Source organism: Musca domestica, unplaced genomic scaffold (assembly GCF_030504385.1).
Source record: "Musca domestica strain aabys unplaced genomic scaffold, Musca_domestica.polishedcontigs.V.1.1 12, whole genome shotgun sequence".
Lineage (NCBI taxonomy): Eukaryota > Metazoa > Arthropoda > Insecta > Diptera > Muscidae > Musca > Musca domestica.
The window spans coordinates 3,140,437-3,155,276 of record NW_026712155.1 but is presented as its reverse complement, the minus strand read 5'-3'; the positions used below and the strand labels follow the sequence as shown (position 1 = coordinate 3,155,276).

The 14,840-nt window shown below is 34.8% G+C and overlaps 1 protein-coding gene across 1 annotated transcript in view; it reads left to right on the top strand.

The window, feature by feature from the left end:
* The first annotated feature begins 3,902 nt into the window (after window positions 1–3,902).
* Window positions 3,903–14,840, top strand: part of LOC101895461 (uncharacterized) — a 122,775-nt gene continuing 111,837 nt past the window's right edge. The window contains exon 1 of the mRNA XM_011296967.3: window positions 3,903–4,871. The gene's annotated coding sequence lies outside the window, so the exon portion shown is untranslated. The remainder of the gene's footprint in view (window positions 4,872–14,840) is intronic.

Sequence of the window (14,840 nt, the reverse complement as noted above, 5' to 3'; positions counted from 1 at the left end):
CCGATTCTTAGTCTACTTTATACGAAAAAGTTGGCCAATCGTTAAAGAATGTTTGCAACTCTTTTACAGCGTAATACTCCGGTGACAATTTCAACTTTTTTACCAAGAGCAATCATGCGCAAAGTTTAATCTTTTCTTCGTTCATTCTTCGTCGGAAAAAGTAGAGCGCTTTAAATACACCATTTCCCCAAGGAGAACTATTTTTGAAAATTAAAAATATAAGTTTATATTACATTTATGGTTTATGTAGAAATGGGAAATCCATACAAATAGGGGCTCCATAAAAAAGAGAGAGTGGTCCTTAAAAAATTACTTACTATATTTATCAATTGATTCATAATAAGTTTTTACTTCAGACTAGTTTTTTAATCAAGACATTTAAATCATGATGAATTTTAAAAAGGAAACAAAAATCTCTTTGCCCCCTTATGACCGTACAGAAAGTATATGATTTGGGAAACATTTTCTCTGTTTTTTTTTTTAATTCCTTAAAAACTTTTGAGCAAAATAATTCAATTACTAATTTGCATTGAATGATGGAAACAGTGTAATTGCAAATAAAAGAAAATCTGCGCAAAAGTTTTTTTTGCGCGATTCAGTTTAAAACATAAGTCGCAAAGTGCGTTTATCTTAGCTGCCGTTAGCTGCTCAAGAGCCCTTACCTCTAAAAACGCTATTCCTCAACGTTTGGTTTTTTTTTCTACATTTAAAGTGGCATCAAGCATAAAATAAATCTCAAATCTCAAGGAATATCAACAGCTTAAAGTTGAAAGTTTAACAAAATTAAGTACAAAGCAATAGAAGCCAACAGAGTGCGGCAAGGCATTCCAGCGCTCACAGAGGTAAACTCAAATTAGTAGTAGGAGCCAAAAAAAATTAAAAAAGGAAGAAAAAACACAAATGTTAAAAGAAAAACTCAAGTAAATAACACAGAGAAGTAGAGGAGGAAAAAAACTGCCACGAAATAAAACTTAGTTTGGTAAGTCTAGTGGCAGCATAATAATGAGAGCATGGCATGTGTGTCAGAGAGGCTTTCAGAATTACAAAGTATCCAAACTCCACTAAACAGCCAAGGATTATGATAGTCAAAAGAAACATGAAAGGCGGTATACAAACACAATTATCACGAAGAACACGCAGACATACATATGTATTCGGTGGAGATAAGAGGTAAAAAGTTTAAAATAGCGTTAAATAGCATAATTGAAGGCAAACAGACACACCAGAAAAGGAGTAAGGGATTACACAAAATAAATTGTGTGAGGAAGGAACTATTGGCTTTAGGTATAAGGATATAGTATTGTATAACTTTGGCAAGATTGTGAAATAAGTTAGATTTTGATTTTAATTGTGTGTTGCATTTGAAGAGATTACTGATTTAAAGCAATTCAGCCACAATGATATATCGTGTTCGATTAAAAGATTTTATTTCAATGCAATAGAAGGAAGGTATATCCAACTCTGCTTCGATTTCCACAAAATTTGACGGAGGTATTTGTACCTCTTTTACCAAATAAGATTGCTATAGAGTGCAATCCTTCGAGAAGGATTACATCCAAAGGATATATGTGGGAACATAGTTTTGCCAAATGGAAGAGTTCAGTTGAATGTTCAAAAATCCATCGAACTTTTGCTAATTTGGCGCACAATAACAGTGAAATCGGCTGAAAATATATATGTAAGTTATATTCAAATCTGAACCGATCTCGATACACTTTGGCAGAGGTTCTGTGCTGTATCTTACAACTAATGCAAAATATCATTGCTGTAGAAAACATATTACGAAAGAGAGGGAGTTAAACACCAAATCGGATAGATATTATTTATATATGTGATCTATAGCCATATCCTGACCATTTTTTGCATCTTGGCTGAATTGGGTCGGACTTGTCCAAATACAACCCATTTGGAAAATGTTAGACATATGATGCAAAATAAAATTAAAATCGGACGAAGATATATTTCGGAGCTTTATCTAAATTTGGATCGATGGCAATGGACTTTTGCTGAGAGCTGCGGAATCTATTCAATTTTTACCAGACCACGACTCCCGCACCATTTGTTGCTTTGGACTTGGAATTTGAAGTCGATTCCGAAAACAAGTTTGTAATGATATCTAATTAGGTTATGGAAAGTTTGAAGAAAATCGGAAATTTATCTCACTTTTTCTAGAAATTTTATAAACTGGTAGAGTTGTTTGTGTTGTAATATTTTCTATGATTGATCCTGTCGTATGTTTGGCATACAAATTACAATGAGCCCTGTTTGGATTACATCGATTCCTTTTGTATGACATATACAGGGTGAGATGAAAAAAGTGCAACCAAATTTATACTGCTGTTATTTCTAAGCCACCCGGCCGACAGTTGTAAAAAATGTTCCAGTTACCGTGATGCTGGTAGCGTAGCCCGACGTCAAGGAGGTGGGCGGAGGAAAACAGCAACATCAGCAGGAATGGTTCGAAAAGTAGAGAAGCGACTCGATCGAAAGGCGCGCCGCAGTGGCCAAAAATGGCTCGTGAGCTGAACATATCGCAATATTTCAATCGGCAAATATTGAAAAATGAGCTCGGGGTAAAACTATTAAATTCCGAAATTCAAAAAAGCTAAAGAGTTGCTTCGCTTGGCCGAAAGTAGTGAACTCCCAAATATGATTTTCTCCGACGAGAAAACATTTGTTGTCCAGCAGTTTTTAAACAAACAACATGATCGTGTTTACTTGCCAATGAGTTCAGCTGAAAATGCACCTTCGGTTGGCCACCAGAACTCAAGCGCCGGCCATGGTGATGGTGTGGGCCGCCTTAACAGGCGATGGTCGCTCTCCGTTTGTATTAATCAACCGTGGGATCCGAATGAATGCCGAATATTATCGCGAAAATATTCTGGAAGATGTATTAAACCCTTGGGCATGCAAAAATGTTGTCCGCAGACCTTGGACATTCCAACAGGACTCAGCACCATTGCACTCAGCACGTGCCACCCAAGAATAGTTACAAAATGAAGTTCCTCGCTTCATTTCCACCGCACAATGGCCACCTAAATCTCCGGATACCAATTCATTGAACTATTGTGTCTGGAGTATTTTGGAATGCAAGTTAGGCACTAAAAACTAACATAGTGTCGATCACCTGAAGCAAGCGCTTCGCCGAAAATGCGCCAAAATACCGCAGAGCAACCTACGGACATCGTATGACGGTTTCATTGGCCGTTTGAAGGCCATAATTCGTGCCAAAGGTGACGAATTCGAACAAATCTAAACTTATTCTAAAATTTGATGATATTTCCGGAATTTTTTGGTTTCAATCAATAAAATGTAATAATATAAATAAAAATTATGGCGTTTGACTTTCTTGCAGTTTATCTTTTTATCTTACCCTGTTTATACTTTATGAGGTCGAACATTTAGGTATATTATGTCTATGACGAATATTTGGGTATATCCAGCATCTCAGGGTGGAGGGTAGAGAAATGAAAATACTTCAGTTCTAAGGAAAAATTAATGGAATAATAAAGTAATATCCGTAGAAAAAACGTAAGTAGGTAAAGTAAATATAATATACCCTTCAATGATGCTCATATCTGACGTTGGACATTTCCTTTCACAAATTACTTAATTTGTTAAAACACTACGGTTTCTCCATTTGTGAATACTTTTCAGTTTTTATTTTCCCTCCAAAAAGACCATTCCTTATGTCTGGCACTGTATTTCTATTTTCTCTTATCTTATCGGATATGTCAGAAATTAAAAATCTTCTCTTTTGAAGAAGCTCTAAAGTTTTCCCTTACATGTCAGCAACATATTTAAGAACATCACCAACAGCATCTGGCCAAATTCTCTAGTTTTGTGACATGCCACGATCCTGCACGAACATCTATCTCCCTAGAGATCCACAGATCTGAATACCTTTCAGTTGAGAAACAAACGCCGAAAGTGAAACATCAACAACGGGAAAATTTCGTGTGTGCTGAAGTGATCAAGACAAGCAGAGAATAAAGAAAATCAAAAGAAAAACAAAAAATGTTGTGCTCTCATGTGTTGTTGTTGTTGGTGAAACACACATAAGTTTCATAAGTTTAAAAATAAATCCAAGTCTTGATGCCCCGTTGTACGCATTTACGCACCCTCGTTTTTTCGGCCGAGTAACGACAAAATCCCAACGACAACAAAATAAAATAAAATCAAAATGTACTTAAGAAACGAAACCACAAAAATAAAATAAAAATAAAATGAATTGGTAAATAAATATGTCACTGTTGTTGTGATAAACACAGAAGCAAAAGTCATTTGGTAATTTTCGCTAAATGAAATTTATGGCCGGAATATATTTGTTATTTGCATGCGGATAAACCCTTGAATATTTGATCCAATGCGGATTTTTGCAACACACACCACATCATCGAAAACATATATAAACGGGGTGAATGAAATAGTGAGCAAAAAAAAAATAAAACGCGGAACTTCATAATAAATTTCGGTGACAACAAAAATATGAATAATGTTTCTGTGAAATGCAATTCAACGAAAAAAAATAAATATAAATCTGAAAACTCGTCGACAGTGCCGCCGCAGTTCAAAAGAAATGCAACATTCAAATGCAGAGCAAATAGCTGCTGTTGCTGGTGGAACCAATTATGAATGTCGATTGCTTGCTACTCCGCGCTTTGTGCAAACGCGTCTGTGAATGTATGCATGCTGCCAGGGTGATAATGCGTCCTTTACACCATATCAAAGCAGTGACAAAGTAAATTCTTAGTAAAATTGTGCAAAAAAAAAGTTTATTTCCAGGAAATGTTTACGCTCGTTAATGTGAAGCATGAAAACGTTATGTGAAGTTTTAAATTGAAAGTTTCATCTGAATTTAAATATAATTGGTAATTAAAGTCACTGTAATGAGTTGCAAAACTTAAATTTTCCATTAAAATTAAATGTTTTACAGTAAAACGAAGGAATAAGTCTCATAGATGAAGTTGGAAAATTCAGCTTGTGGTGTGTTTATATGTAATATGCATGTGTTGTATATTCAGAGAATTTGATATTACAATATTTGATATTTTGAAAAATATATTTTATTGAGGTGCCGGTAAAAAATTTTAAATATAATAATAAAGAAAGATGAGGGAAAAATATTTTACAATATTTTATACGCAATTTTAAAGCTATAAAAAATATATATCTGATTTGGATCAAAATACTTAAAGAATGTTAAAAATCTAAAACGCCTGCTTTTAATTACGAATGCAGAATTCATATTAAGTTCAAATTTGGTGTTGATATCTCGAAATCTCTAGTCAGGGCGAGGTAATTTCTCTGGGTAGTTCCAATAGGGTTAAGGTGTTTTTGAGTGTTTTAGTCACAATTTCAAAACGAATGTGCAGCAAATTGGAAATGTGTGTATGTAGGAAATATCCATGCAGAGAACTGTACACATAGGTCCAAGTTTAGGTATAGACCCCATATAAATGTATCACCCGATATTCCGTATTTTGATGATTAGTAACACAGTTTTCACCGGACTTGTTTCAAATTTGGATTTAGGAATTAGGACTGTTTCAGGAAAAAAAAAGATTCACGGTTTCGTGTAAGTCGTGGATAGCTGTACTTCAATATAGAGTTTTTAAAGTTCAAATAACAAAATGCCTTATCTTAAAATTAGCTCCTTTCTAGTTCCACTCTTTGAAAAATGAGCAATAGATTTATTATCAGCGTAAAATATATTTGAAACATATATATATTATAATTTGGTATTTGGATTCCTCTGATACCCGCCTGTTTTAAGGTAGCTTGAAGGGTTTGAATACATTTGGCCACTTGACGGTTGGATCCTTATTTAGTTCGTCAACTGTGTAGAACAAATTTAAACTTCGCTCCATATATCGGCTTAGCTTCATTAAATTGCTTTATCAGATTTTACACCACATTATGTTATTATGTTTTTACACCCTCCACCATTCTATGGATGGTGAATGACTTTGTCATTCCGTTTATAACTCCTCGAAATATTCATAATAGACCCTATAAAGTATATCTATTTTCGATCAGCGTAAAATTCTAAGACGACCTAGCGATGTCCGTCAGTTGTAATCACGCATCTGTTGAACGATTTGAGATAGAAGACTAATATTTTGCATGCATGCATATTTTACCAGTAGGCAGGTTAAGTTTGTAAATGGGTCATGTCGATCCACATTTTTGTATAGTCCTCCTACTACGGTACCTCCCGATATTCGGTATTTTTATGATTTCAGCGACATTATTTCAAATTTCGTATTTGAAGTTCGTAATGGGTACTACAGCCTATGACAAACATTTTTGTATGCAGGTTCACGTCTTCGTATAGCCCCCATATAGCGGTAGCTCCCGATATTCGATTTCAGCAACATTATTCACCGGCATCATTCTAAATTTCGTATTGGGAGATCCTAATGGTTACTACAACCTATGGAAATAAAAATTCGTATGCAGGTCCACGTCTTCGTAAGACGGTACCTCCCGATACTCGGTATTTCTATGATTTGTGCGACTATATTCACAAGAATTGAAATTGTTTCAAATCTGATATTTGAAGTTCGTAATGGGTACTACAGCATATGACAAAACTTTTGGTAACCAGATCCACGTCTTTATATAGTCTCCATATAAGAGTTTTCATTTAAGTGGTAGTTTCCGAAAGTTTTTTGAAAATTTGCAAGTTTTTTCCAAATTGTGGAGGGTATTAAAAATTCGGCCCGGCCGAACTTAGCTGCTTTTTTACTTGTTGAACATTCTTTTAGAACATGCAGAAAACAACTACATATACCTATAATTCTTTTTGATGGTCTGCATAGAATCGAATTTTGAGTCGATTTATGCCTGACCTGTCCATGTCTGTCCATGTGTTTTTGTAAAAAAAAGTATAAGTCGCATTTTGTATCAAATTGAGATAGAATTTTCCAAAAATCACTTGTTTGGCCAAAGGATGAACCTTTTTAAAATTGGTTCAAATTCAGACATAGCTCCCATATATCTTCATCCGATTACAATTTTATTGCGCGCCATAGGATGTCTTTCGGCACATCCGACCAAACTAAGCCTTAAGAAAAATACTTCAAATTTAATGAAAATTAGTGCAGATAAGGCTACAGCTCCTAAACTTACGTTTTATCCGATTTGGCGTTTACATAAATGTTTCATCCGACTTTGCATTTAAGTCACTTACTTTCGTCGTATGCACTCTAAAAAAATGATATTCGTCACTAGATACAGCTCAGAAATACCTCTAATACTATTTCAAGGTTATTGTGCTCCAAATATGTAACAAATTGGATGGATTGTTTGACATTCAACCGAGTTTTTCCCATTTAATGGAACTTGGTGGAGTGAAAATCTTAATACAGCCCACGGTTCTATTTCAGATATTTTGTATATTTCGTGTTCCAAGAGAGTTGAAATCGCCCGTCCGGAAATATCCGTATGGACCCCAGTTGTATTATAAACCGCCAGAAATATATTCCATATAACGCTATCTCCCAGTAATTTAAAGGGTTTTAACACATCTTTTTGAATATTTAAGCCCTCTGATAATGTTTTCTTAATCGATTTCTAAATTCAATTATCTAAATTTTACACAAAATTCTGTCCCTGTCACATTTTTCTTGCTAAATACTCGACATTAAATGGCGCCGAAAATATTTCGCCGATTTCTATGAAATGGTGTTCCTTAATCACCATCTGTTATTTCATAGGTGTTCTCCTCTTAACCAACACCATCACAGCCAACAGCAACAAAAAACCTTATTATAATGTATTTTCATACATAAATCTTTCTTTCGACGACGACATCGAATCAAAGCCGTCATTTTGTTTATTTATAATCGATCAAAGTGTATGAGGCCACCAGAAAAAAAACCCATGACGGTTTTCACTATAATGTTATTTTTTCCGCAATATGCCAAGATTTGTATTCAACGTCAGAACAGTTTTTCATGTCTTTTCCTCTTGACGTACATTTTTAGGTTATAAAAACTGATGGATGTAACTAAAAACTTGTTTATATTTACACAATTTGTGAATTTTCTCGTTTTTTCGTTGCAGTTAATAGAAAATATGAAAAAAAAAACTAATGGAAGAGAATCAAACGGAATTAATGAGCATTAATTGTGTAAATAAATGCTGGGTAAAAAAATAAACAAATAATAATTAAATCTGATCAATATTTAAACAAGCGTTAACCAGCAAAAACATATTGGAGTTGGAAATTAATTATCGCGGAAAAAAACAGAACAAAACAAAATGCGTTAATGCCTGGCATTTAAGATTAATAGAAATAAATGTAACACAAAATCCCCTGGATTAAGTAATTCTCTACGAAAATCTTTTAAAACAAAAGCAAAATAGAGTCGGCCGCGGCACTCACCGCAATACAGCGGCAACAATAAAACGTTCATAAATGATTTATGTTAATGGATTCCATTGACGACGATTGCCATTATTTTTAGCCACAATCCCATCGGCCTTATGGCGGGTGTGCAGAATTGGGAAATGGTTTCTCTCTAAATGTGATGGAATTTTCATTTTCTCACTGCAGCCCGGTCTCAGTGATCGTAGAAATGTATGTTTTCTTCGTCTCTATTATTTCTCTTTGAGAAAACTTTTGTTGCTTCTGAAGAAAACACGACATTATCTAAATGGAAAATGAAATTTATGACATGGAATTGTGTTCTTTTTGGGTTTTTCCGCATTCAGGGACCGGCATGAAAAAAAAATATGTTCAAAGAAATTAGCTCGGCTACAATGAGGGGAAGAGATATTCAGTTTGTCACAGCGCTTTGTACTTCATAGAAATAGCAATCCCATTTTTCTCAAACTATTTCGGGTGACAAATTATATAACAGAGGAATAATTATAGTAATTAATTCCAGAGTATAAGAACTCATAATAGGTCTGTTCCAGACCTGCAAGAATATGAGATATTTTAATTCAATAACCGATTTTCCCTTTATGATATCGAAAAATATTGCAAAAGTAGTAGATTCTTGCGGGTTCTGCAACAGGAAATAATAATAATAATAGTAATAGCAACAAGTAAAAAAAGCAGGTCCGAAATTTTAATACCCTCCACCTTCCCAAACCCAAAATATGGATGAGGCCGTTATATGGGGCCATACCAAAATGGAAACCTCTATAGACAAATTTATACTTCAAGGATTGCCATCTTCCAAATCTTCTTAAATACCAAATTTGAAACAATTTCGTGGGTAAATATGACAAGGATTACCGAAATATCGAATATCGATGCACTTTAGGAAAACGTGGACCTAAATATTCAATCTTCTACCACCAGAGCTAGAACAAGTACCAATTTTGGACAAATCCGTGGACAATTCCCAATATTCGGTATTGGATAATTTTGGCCACATTTTTTTATGGATTTTTCTAAAAATTGGTATTTGTATTTTGCTCCGGTAGCGGAACATAGTATTCTTCATAGTTCTTTGTATAGCGTCCACATAACGGTACCTCCCGATATTCGGTATGGTAATGATTTTTGGGATATTATTTATTGGAATTGTTTCAAATTTGGTATTTGAAGTTCGAAATGGATGCAACAGCCTATGACATGAGATTGTCTGTGCAGAACCACGTCTTCGTATAGCCCCCATATAACGGTGCATCCCGATATTATATACTTTGTTGATTTTAGCTAAAGTATTCACAGGAATTGTTACAAATTTGGTATTTGAAGTTTGTAATGGATGCTACAGCCTACGGCAGGAGATTGTCTGTACCGATGCTTAAATTAGCTTTACACTAAATTCTAATACGACTTCGGGTTTTATAAATATAGGAACTATGACCGGTTATCTTTTTCGTATATATGTACATAATCAATGCCCCAATGAGTCGTGGTGAAGAAAAAATTTCCCATTTGAGTGAACATTCTTCAGGCTAAAACCTCAATGCCAAAAAATCAATTTTCACCCAATTTATTTAAGATTAATTGTTTATTTGTTACAGATTTAGCCTTCAACCCATTTTTCGTAACAATTCATATCATAATTTCCATTTTATGATCTTTGCTAAATTTTATTGTTTTTTTATTATTGTTTGCATCATGTAGGGTATATCGGAAATTATCTTACCTATTCTCCCAATAATGACGTGGGCGGTATTGAAAAAACATTCTCTGCAAATAATAAACAATAAATTGGTCAATGGCCATGCTGGGTAAACAAATATGTGTATTTAAATTAAGTTAAATGTAAACACCTGTTTGTTGTTAATAAACCATTGTTTTCTAGTCGAATAGACATCGCATGGCTGTGCATGAAAATGGTATTAATGTATATTTACTCCCACTGATTTGGCGGGAACATTTTTATGATAATGCTATAATTAGAACTATGTTTCGAAGCACTAAAGTTATGTGGGCTTTATGGACAAATAGACAACAAGTAAAAGGGCATCATATGGAAGAAACTTGAAAAATGTCAGAAAAATCAGAAAAATGCCGTTTAAATGATGAGCTTTATACGGGGGCTATACGAAGACGTGGACTTCAATAATTAATTATTTGTCATAGGCTGTAGTACACAATAAGGTCTTCAAATACGAAATTTGAAACAATTCGATTGAATAATTTCGCTAAAATCATCAAATACCAAATATCGGGAGGTTTCTTTACATGGGCATTATATGAAAACATGGACCGTCGTGGCCCATTTACGAATTTAATCTGCCTACTGGCAAAATACAAATGTGTAAAAAATTTGATGAGGGTATAAAAATAAAATGCAGAAAAGAGAATCAATGTATTAAGCATATGTATGCCTTAACGCAGTCACACGCTGCCTGAATTTTTAGTTCCAACCTTGCTTTCCAAAATACTCCAGATACAATAGTCTAACGGATTGGTATCCGAAGCCTTTGGTGGCCATTGTGCGCTGGAAATGAAGCGAGGAACCTCATTTTGTAACCATTCTTGGGTGGCGCGAGCTGAGTGCGATGGTGCTGAGTCCTGTTGAAATGTTCAAGGTCTGCGGCCAAAATGTTTGCGTGCCCAAGGCTTTAATACACCCTCCAGAATATATTCGCGATAATATTTGGCATTTATTCTGATGCCACGGTCGGCTAATACGAACGGAGTGCGACTATCGGCTGTTATGGCAGCCCTCACCATCACCATGGCCGGCGCTTCAGTTCTGATGGCCAACCGAAGGTGCACATTTTCAGCTGACCTCCTTGGCAAGTAAACACCATCATTTTTTGTTGGCAAACTGCTGGACAACGAATGTTTTCTCATCGGAGTAAACCAAATTCGGCAGTTCACCACTCCTTAGCTCTTTTGGGTCTATTTTATTTCTGTTGCGAACTCATTTTTCAATATTTGCCGAACTTCGGATACAAAATTTATTCGGTTCTGCATATGGAAAAGTACCCAAACACTGGTCATATGATTTGATTGTTGGGACTTTTTGAAAAACCGTAAAAATTAGAAAATTACCGTCGTTCTACAAGCTACATTATAGCCTACACGGGTGCGAAATGTGCTAATGTCTCTTATAGTTCCGAAGATATTAGTAATAAAAATAATAAAATCATATTTTTTGCTCTTATGTGTAGCTTTTATAAGTAGACGACCTTCGGTTGGTCCTTGAAATTTTCTCCTCTGGAGAATGTCTAACACCGGCAAAGCGATCCAAAGTTTTTGTAAACTTTATAACTTTTGTAAGTATCCCGCCTCCACTCGGGGCATGAGATTTTCTCCTCTGGAGTATGTCCAATACTATCTACGTGATCCATAGTTTTTCTAAATTTTGTCAGTATACGAACCTCCAGCTACCTACAACTTTTTTGGGGGTTAGGCAAGAAATAATCCTCATTGCAATTATGGGGATTATGTCCGGCCGCTCTTTTTTTTCAAACGCATCGAGTGTTATTTGCCATTTCAAGATACTCAGTACTCGTATGTGCGAAGTCGTACTACAAAGAAAGTTCGACATAAGCCCACCGCCTGTTTTTCAAACGCATAGAGAATTATTTGCGATTTCAAGTTCTCAGTACTCGTATGTGCGTAGTCGTTCGACATTAGCCCACGCTTTTAATGGTTAAAAAATTGTTAAGTCTGTCCGACTTAGCCTTTAACATATTAACAAATTTATGGCATTACAAAGGGTTTACCAAATTTTCCACTTAAATTGGCTATGTCGTGATATTGCGAATTCTCCATTTATACAATATATTCAGGCAAAAAACTTTCAAAGTAGGTCGATATGAAAGCTATTTTTTATACCTAGTAGCAAACTCTTTGTATAAATTTTATGAAAACGGGTCATATATTAGCATAATCAATGAAAACAGACCCTTCTGGAATAACATCCTTTCCAAAAATAACTAACCTATACACAATTTAATAGAAATTACCTGATTCTTGTATGCGGAAGAAAATTATCTTTATATGACTACTTTCTAGATCTTTTCTGTAGCACCAGTAATATATAACACATCCACGCAACTAATTTTATATGAGTTTTCCCCAGCAGAAATATTCCCATTACTAAGAATTGTTAATGTTTTGCCAATTTTGCAGTCGTTTTCCTTTTAGGTTATCTATAAATATAGCGACACACAAACTCAAACCTTTGATAGAAATTCATGTTCAAAAAATATATGTTACGCCATTAGACTAAACAAAACAGGTAACATGAGGTTTTGCTGTGGTTTTACCACTTTATCCGTGGCATGATCCTTAAAATCCTTCAATTAATTAAAAAATCGTAAAAGAACTTTTCCTCAAAGTCCTAATACTACAGAATATACATCAATTTATAGAAAAAAGGTTCAACATCCTTTTCTTTGATATTATTCGAAATTTAGTTTCATATCATAATATTCAAATAAATGTAGATTTTAAATTTGACAGCAATTTTATTATAATTTAAAATTGTTGGCTTTAAATTGCTGCAAATAGAGAATAATCTATGATTATTATTTCACCCAAAACAATATAGCAAATCAACAGCTTATACATGTATGTTTAAGTGTGTGTCTCTGTGTGTGCGTGTGAATCTCAATCAATATTTCATGAAATAATCTTTATTTGAATTGACTTCAACAGTCCTGTTGATGACATCTGTGACCGACCAAAATGTGCAGTTCATGTCATCCATTTGTTCACACTTATCCTGTTCACAGCTGTGTTGCCATCTCTCAGGTAATCATTCGAATTTCGATGATGATTTAAACAATAACAACATCAAACGGCAAATAAAACAGTAATTATCCTCAATTGATTATTGAAAGCTAAAGTGTTAATGCATCACTAACGATTCCCAGGAATCCTCTTTATAATAAATTACCATTTGTGTTTGGAAAACTGCTGTCGGGCAGGTGGTGGTGGCTGCTGATGTTGTTGTCGATTCATTCAAACCGAATGATAAACAGGCAAAACATTTAAATCAACAAAACAAGAGACAATAAATACCATAAATGAAAGTTCAATGGATTAGTTTCAAACGCAAAAGGGTTATGGAATGGGAAATATACCTATTCGTAGGCAAGAGAAAATAAGGTAATGACTTATATGGAGAATTTTTTATTGGGTATGTTTAAATTTGGACCGATTTTATGGGGTATGTAATAGGAGGAGTGGTCCTATTTTGTCCATCCATTTGATCTATGTTTGATTTGAAATATTACAATGTTCAAAGTTTGAACCAACAGCCAGTCTGGAAGACGGGTATTGCTAGTCGACTACAAATGTCACAAGATTAACTTTTTTATACCCTTCACCATAGTATGGTCAAGTTTGTCATACCGTTTTTAACACCTCGAAATATACATTTTAGACCTCATAAAGTATATATATTCTTGATCAGCATAAAATTCTATGTCGATTTATTGATATCCGTCCGTCTGCCCGTGTGTCCGTCTATCAGTCTCTCCGTCTGTGAAAATCACTCTAGCTTCCGAACGAAATGAAGTTGATTTCACTCAAATGTATATTATGTCTGCAGGACTTTTGGTATTGAAAATGGGCCATGAAGCTCCACGTCTTATATAGGCCGCAAATAACGGTACCTCCCGATATACGGTATTTTGATGATTTTAGCGACATTATTCACCGGAATTGTTTCAAATTTGGTATTTGAAGTTCGTAAGAGATACTACAGTCTAAGACAATAAATTGTCTGTTTAGCTCCACGTCTTCTTATAGCACCCATATTACGGTACCTCCCGATATTCGGTATTTTGATGATTTTAGCGACACTATTCACCGGAATTGTTTCAACTTTGGTATTTGAAGTTCGTAACAGATACTACAGTCTAAGACAATAAATTGTCTGTGTAGCTCCACGTCTTCGTATAGCCCCCATATAGCGGTACCTTCTGATATTCGGTACTTTGTTGATTTTAGCGACATCATTCACCAGATTTATTTCGAATTTGGTATTTGAAGTTCGTAATGGATACTACAGCCTAACACAGAAAATTGCCTTTGCAGGTCTACGTCTACGCATAGCCCCCATATAACGGTACCTCAGGATATTCGTTATTTTGATGTTTATAACTACATTATTCACCGAATTTTATTAATTTTCGGATTTGAATATTGTAATGGACTTAACGGGTCCATGTCGTCGCATACAAATAATATGACGGCTACATCGGCATTTTTAAGATTTTAACAGAATTTTTAACGACCCGGCCGAGTTTACAGCTTTTTTACTTGTTAAATAAGACATTGGATCTAAAATCACCACACTGGATCTACACCACACTGGGGTCAGGGAATTATGTCTTTGATTTATTTTTAACATAGAGAAGGAAGCGAGTTAGATCCATGATCTGCGTGGAATCACATT